Genomic DNA, 7,320 nt, shown 5'->3' with positions numbered 1-7,320 from the left:
CTGCATAGGGAGTTTTTCCCCCCAACGATTGTTTTCTCGGATAAAACTGTCCAGGTAGTGAGAAAGCCTATGAGTAATGTGTTTCAATCACACTTAGCAGATATAAAGGGTTAGCAGCCCCTTTATGTAATATATGGCTCTGACTGTGTTAGCCTAAAATGAGTTTAAGATGGATTCCCTGAAGAAACGGTTCAGGGCATATAATCTGGCTTCCTAGCAGTATTTCTCGGGGTGACAGCATCCCTAGCTGACTTACCCAGGCTCAGTGGCTGTGGAGACAAGTTGCACCAGGACATTTCCTGCATATAAGCAGATATCCCACAAAAAAAAAAAAAAAAAAGTAAGTTTTTATTCTTCGGTGAGTCCTTCGGAAGCCAAACCCTACAAGGTGAGCCCTGACACAATCGTGCCCTCTGTGGTCTTGGTACACAGGGGCAAGAGACAACACCTTCGCAGCCACACAGGCCTGGGGAAGTCACACAGGGTGCAGAGACGTGAGCACTGGGCACCTAGGAGCAATATTCATCCTCTCCTCATCGATATACCCACTTAGGCTAAACAACAGGTGACTCCCTGCCCGGGGTATGGATTTCTCCATTGCGAGACTTCTTGAAATTGAGAGCTCGAGGTCTGCCGAAGTCTGAAAGGGCAATGACAGTCCCAAGTCTTGTTTGCTGCTTAGCTACAAAGAGCAGGCAAGGATGCAGCATGATAAAGTCCAAGTACAACTGATTACTCTCCCAGACATGTTTTGGACACCAGTTCTCACACACAGCCCCTGTTTTGGGGAGATTAGAGGCAGAGTTGCCAGAGCTGAGAAGCTACGGGCTGTCTCTCCCAGGGCTGTTTGCAAATCAGCATCTGGTGCTTGGAGGGAGACTGCCAGAGGGAGGCTTTGCTGCGAGCCCGGGCCTGGTACAGGAGAGTGGGAACAGAAGTAGATTTGGGGCTTTATTCGACATTATTAATAGTGCATAGGACAGACCATAGCATTTTCTGTGGAAGAGGGGGAATTTGCTTTGTGTGAACCAAATTTAGGTTCACTGTTCCTTGGGAACGTTTAACACTGATTTATAACATGGTGTTAGTGACGACTATTCCATAGGTAAAACCCAGACAATAAGAAAACCAAAAGGTTTCACAATTAGCAAACAGAAAAAGACTACACAGCTCTACATTTTTAGAGAAGAGATTTTACATAACGTGGAAAAGGTAGCATTATACTTCTAATGCTATCCCAGGTTTGGGGGTGGTATATAGGAAAAGGCAGTGTGTTTTGAGGCAGTGCTACCCATGAGGTACACCTTCACTGACAAACTCACAGAAACAGGCTTAGCTCTGCCTGCTGGTCCTGCCCTGTAGCTCTCAGGCTGAGGAGATGCCCATGCTGCCCTGGCTTACGGCACCTCTCCCAGTAAAAACCCCGGTTACAAAGGTAGCAGTGGAAGTGGGCAAAAAGGTAACAGCAGCCCAAGGTCTGGTTGGAAGGGCAAGTGGAAAATAGCCACAGCGCTGCAGCAGAGCCAAGGGAAAAGCTGCAGTCAGGGAGAAAATTGCCATCTTGTTCAGCTGAGGCTCAACTATCACTTCTCCTGTCTACATTACAGACAGTTCTCCATGCCTTCTTGGAGGGCTTCGGTGCATACCTGAATCAAGCACAGGAAAGAGAAACCTGCCATCCCACTACCCGGGGTCACTGGCCGCTTTGCAGAAGTCACTTTTCTCGGCTCTTGTCACCTTGATGCTACTGCTACATGAGCTAGGAAAATTGCTGCTAGAGCAGAAATGTCTCCCTGTGCTGGAAATCACATCCTTGGCAGCAACGCAGACCTCCCTTCAGACAGCAACCATAAGATCACGGTTTCACATTTATCTGAAAAACTACGAGCCTCAAAGGAATGAGGCTGCATCAGTTGAATGGGACTCCGCAGTACGAGGCATCACCTCGAGCACAACTAAGGAGGCAAAAGGAGCACTGCAGAGGGAACTTAACAGTCCCTGCATCTTGCAAGAAAAGAAGAAAGCACCTTTTTAATAAAACTTTTGGTCTTGGAAAATGTTTGGTTTATTTTATAAAATGAGAAAGCCTTCCATGAAAAATGTAATATTGTTTCTAAAATATTCTTAAGCAAAATATTTTTTTGTTGTTTAGGTCCCTATAAATCACCTCCCATAGGGCTAATTCCCTCAGGTACTGGATTCCCTTCTCCATAGTGGTCCACTTGCCTGGTAGACATACAAGTTCTTCCTTGTAGGGACACCTTTCCTTCCCAGCTGACAGGAGACGCCTCCAGAGGCTGTAAGGTGGTGCTCTGTTTCCAATTGCTTTGCCAATGCCTGCATCTCCAGCAAGGGATCCCAGCTGCCTGGCTTCCCTTTTTTTTTTTCCAGTTGTTCAGGGGTGAATGTCCAAAGCACTGGAGTTGTCCACTGCTCTAGATGCCTGCCCATATCCTCCCACTCATAACTATCCTGCCTCAGGGCAGATCTCTGGATGACACTCTGAAGTATTTATTTAACCTCAGACAAAACCCGGAGTGCGTTCAGGAGACATAATGATAAGAACATGCTGGTCTGAACATCCCAAGGATATTGAAAGTTTTGGAAAGCTACCATAACTCGCCTAGAGAAGAAAGGGAGAGTGAACAAGTGGGAAAAACATCGTCACCTGACGCTACCTCAGAAACTATTAATGGTTACACATTTCATGCTTTTTCTTCGGGGAGCCACTCTATGGAGGGGCCAAGGGGAGACATCCAACAATAATTTATTTATTTAAAGTTACCTCCTTGGAACTATAACTTCTAGTAATTTAAAGTCTTTTGACTTGCATATTGTGAAAAGAGCATTTCTTTTATGAACAGCACATTCTCACGATTTCCACTTAGTGACAGTAACAATAATGCCTCCAGTATCTATCCAAATCTCTTTCTCCTCACCACGAGGCAAAATTTGAATTCACATTAAGGCACCTTTTTCACACAGCCTCTTGTTCAATCTTAACAAATAATTAAGAACATTCTTCAAAGTCAGGCTTACCTGTATGCACTTGAGCATACAGGTGGTGGGGTTTTGGTTTATTGGTTTGTTTTAGGACTGGGAACAGAGCTTAGAATCCATGACCTTGTGGAATATAGGCTCATCTACCTGGCTTCAATGTCTTAACGTCAATCGCTCCTTATCACTAATAGAAATAACCTGACAAGGGGCTTAGTGGTTAGAGTCGACCTAATGAATTAATGAACTACAAAAAGTGCACATGGGTCATATTTCTGTTAGTCTTTCTGTGAGGAAAATTAGCATGGAGCCTGTTAAAAAAAAAATAAATAAAAATAAATAAAATAAATAAATAAAATAAAATTGCCTTAAAGACAAAATTGCTATCATAGATTTTCATCTGTATAGTCATGACAGATAAAGAATATAGCAATCAGAATTACTTTTCTTGACATTCATGTTATTTAAATTTGCTTTTCTGAGTTCTCTTCTTTATGCAGGACTTTTCAAAATCTAGCCCTCCGACTACACTATTTACTTTGGCTGCATATAAACTATCATGTATGAATGCCAGGATCTGGATCCTCACTCACTATTCAGGTTAAGGACTGGGCTGAAAGTTTTTGTTCCTTGCACTGGCTGTTCCTTCACCTCCTCTTCAGGTACAAGGACATGTGTCTCTTTCACGCTCCTTCATTAGTAAACAAACCAGGATAGATTAAAGCCTCTTTCTTCAAGTCAGTAAGACACCTGCCTTTGGTTTCAGTGAAAATTCATGCCCTACCAACTGAAGTTTCTTCTGGATGGTGTTTCTTCTGTTTGGGATAATTTCATTTCCTTTTTGAAGACTTACAAGGATGTAGTAACCAAAGCAAAAGCATAAAACAGTACCTGAGGCATAGGCTACTTCTGAGCCTGCAGCAGACTATAGCTATGATATTATCATTTCAGACAAATATATGTAATGTGAAGTGTTCAGCATGCCTACAATCTGCCAAAGGCCAGAAAATGGGACCTTCATTTTAAGGCTGTATGGAAAAGAAAACAAAAACAATAACAACAAAAATTAAGAGAAGGAACTTTTCCTTCACCTAAATTTTATTAGTTTGCAACTCCTTCAGGTGTCCACAAGGAATTACGCCTCCTCCTCCCTCCCCCTCCACAAAAAAAAAAAAAAAAAGAAAAAAAAGAAAAAAAAAAGACATTGTGGCATAGAGGTATAATTTCAGTTCACACCAGAAGACATTCTTCTCACTGAAGTACAGTTAAGCCCCACAAAAAACCTGCCAAAAAGTAATGTATTTACAAGTTATCTTTACATGTTGGCATTATTTACTTGTCTTGTCTTGCATTCAGGGCTTGATCTGTCTGGGGGGGAACCTGTAATGCCGTGCAAGGTTGTTTGGTTGTATGACTGACAACAGGACTTTAAAATTTTGAACTGTTTGTATAGAAGCAAAATACAGAAGAGTACACTATCCCCAAGGGAAACGTAGAAACTACCCGCTGCATTTCAGGTTTAAAGTTTTCCCTTAAAAGATGTAAGCATCTATTAAGGTGTAAGAAAAGGTGTAATCAGCTGTTTGAGTACAATTCTTACATATACATGAACATTTTCCTCTCCAGTTTCCAACTTGGAGTGCAACATTTTTCATCGTGCTCTTAGATCAGAATTCTGATTCTAACACTGGTTCCTAGCGCAAATTTCCAGAGCAGAGAGAAGCAAACCAGTCCTGTCTGCTTTGAATGAGATGGAGAGAGCAAACAAATGTAAATGAGGAAAATAAACCTGTAGGAATGTTTTCAAATAATTGTCATTGTACAGAAGTTTTAAATTGGTTAGGTCCTTGAAAGTTAATTAATGTAAACTCAGGTTGCATCACTGAATTTGAAGTAGTAAGAGAGACTTGCATCATTGCAGAGCCTCAGTCACAGTTTAAATTGGCACTGCCTCTAACTTCACAAGAATGAAAGAGAAAAGCACATCTTCCTACTTTGTCAACTACTGGCAGACTTAGAAAAAAAAAAGTTGTTAAAATTAAAAAGTAATATATTTTTTTAGGTCATTTCACTGAATATGTAATATTTAGTAGTAACCAGACTACAAATGAAAGGGAAGATGAAACAGTATATGGTGCTTGCATGGCCTTAATTTACATGGCAATTGATAACAACCACAATCTGCAATGATTTGTAAGTGCCTCACACCATTCGCCCTTGAGACAGAAAAATGGGATTCCCATATTATGTAAGGGGAGTGCAATCCCTCTCAAAATATGAGAGTCTGGGGTACACTACTGAGTACTGAAAATCTTGAGTAGGCAGCACCAAACTCAACTGAGAAGGGAGGATGAGTCTCTTTGGATCTTCTTGTAACAGAATGGAAACTGAGATTTTAGCCCTAAGCAACTATTTTTAGAGACAGGCTGGGAACTTGTTCTTTTTAATCCAGGGTTCATTTCAACATCTTCAAAGCTAAAGAAATGGTTGACTGCTCTGTTGAATCATGTTCCGGGCAGAAAAACTCATGTTCCTATTAATATAAAGAGCTTAATGTCTTGCTTCTGTCCTAAGAATGAGTTTTGGATTCAAACATAGCCTCTCCAAGATGAACAACTACCTTTACTTTGTGGGGCTCATATTTTGCATACGAGATTTGTAACTTCAAGCTTCATAATGTCTCCTCTCGATGAAGGGAGGAAGTTGCAGATGCATAAAAGGGCAAGACAACCTCCAAAAATACATTGCATTGCCACAAAACTACTTGAACCTATTCCTGCCAGTGCAAAAATTCCTTTACAAACCACCAATGATTGGACATTAGGGCTAAAATGTGTGGAAGGCATTAACATTTGCCTGTATACTTCCAACCTTGCGAGCCAGTCAAGCTGAGATGACAGCCTGAGATCCCAACTGTGGCTCAGGATCTGCTGTGCACCAGAGAACTTCCCTCCTCATGAGACGTCTTGTTCAGAAATTACATGCTCTGTGGTGATCTGACTTTTAAAGTTCCTTCAAAATGTTCCTGGTGTTATGTGTTAAATCACCCTGCCTTAATCCAGAACTTTTTCAGCCACTGTTATTGAATAGAAAATATTTGGTTTGACAATGTACGACAGATCTGGGACAAACCGTTGCTATTCACAATAGGTCTCCCTCCAACCCCAATGGAGTGGCAGTATTAAACACCAGCCAGCCAGCCAGGCTGGTAGCAAAGCCTTGTAGCTTTTTTATTATTATTATTATTATTATTTTTAAATTGGTTGGAAACAGAAGTGCCAAGGTACTAACAGGCCAACTCCTGTTCTTATGCCTGCCAACAGAGGGGTTCCAAAGAGTGTTTATCAAGAGACATGTCTGGGTTTTTGTCACTGCTACTTTTCTCTTGAAAGATTACAACAGCTACATGTGGAATAATTACCTTCCAGTCAGAAAACAGGAAAATTTTATTTGATTTAGGATGCTGGCTGCTGAATATTGTATAGTCTTACTTTGTAAGCAGAAATGCAGCAGGAGGGATTGTCTTAATCCACCTGCACACTTAATTTTAAGCCAGCAGATCCGTACATCCATATATATCCAAGCACCTGTTCTCATTTCATTCTTCGGAGGTGAGAAATTTATTCCTTCAGAGGTAAAAATCTCATCTCACGGAGCTAAGATTTATTTCTTACGTTACTGAAGGCAGGACAGCGTAAATCATTGCTGGAATGGAGTATTTTCAGAAGCTAATGCACACACACAGCTGCTCCAGGGTGGAATTCTGATGGAGAGAAGATCGAAGCCCCATTTGACACTGCTCTTGACCTACACCATATATATATATTTTTAAGGGTATGTGGCACACGAGAACCCTAACACTTGGAAGGGGCTACACCATGCTAAGGCTAAATGAGAAGTAGGCAACGAAAGGCCCTCTGCATCCCAGCATGGCTGCAAACACAAGGCAGCACAACACGAGCAGCCTTTTCCACAGACAGGCAAGCTTTAGGAACACTAGAAGAATTTATGGCCTGCTTGAGTCCACCAGATATGGTAAATTTACAATTTGAAACTCGAGTACCAGAGATGGTATGATTTACCATCAGCTCCCCAGTGCCTGCTGTTACTGAGAACTCAATGATTTAGGTCAATAAATGTTTGAAGGAACGAGACCATCAAAATAGCTCTCAGGCTTTCTTAGTATCCACACGGAGAACTGGCAGAGCTTCAACACAAGCCCGGGCAGAATTTGTTAGAGAGGCTTACTACTGCTGTTTGCCTAAGCTGCAGGAATTATTAAGCACAAGACTTATAACAAACAAGCTTATTTATGGCTTCATA

The sequence above is a fragment of the Aythya ferina genome, assembly GCF_964211825.1.
Source record: "Aythya ferina genome assembly, chromosome: 3".
Taxonomy (NCBI): domain Eukaryota; kingdom Metazoa; phylum Chordata; class Aves; order Anseriformes; family Anatidae; genus Aythya; species Aythya ferina.
Note: the sequence above shows the minus strand (reverse complement) of the source record.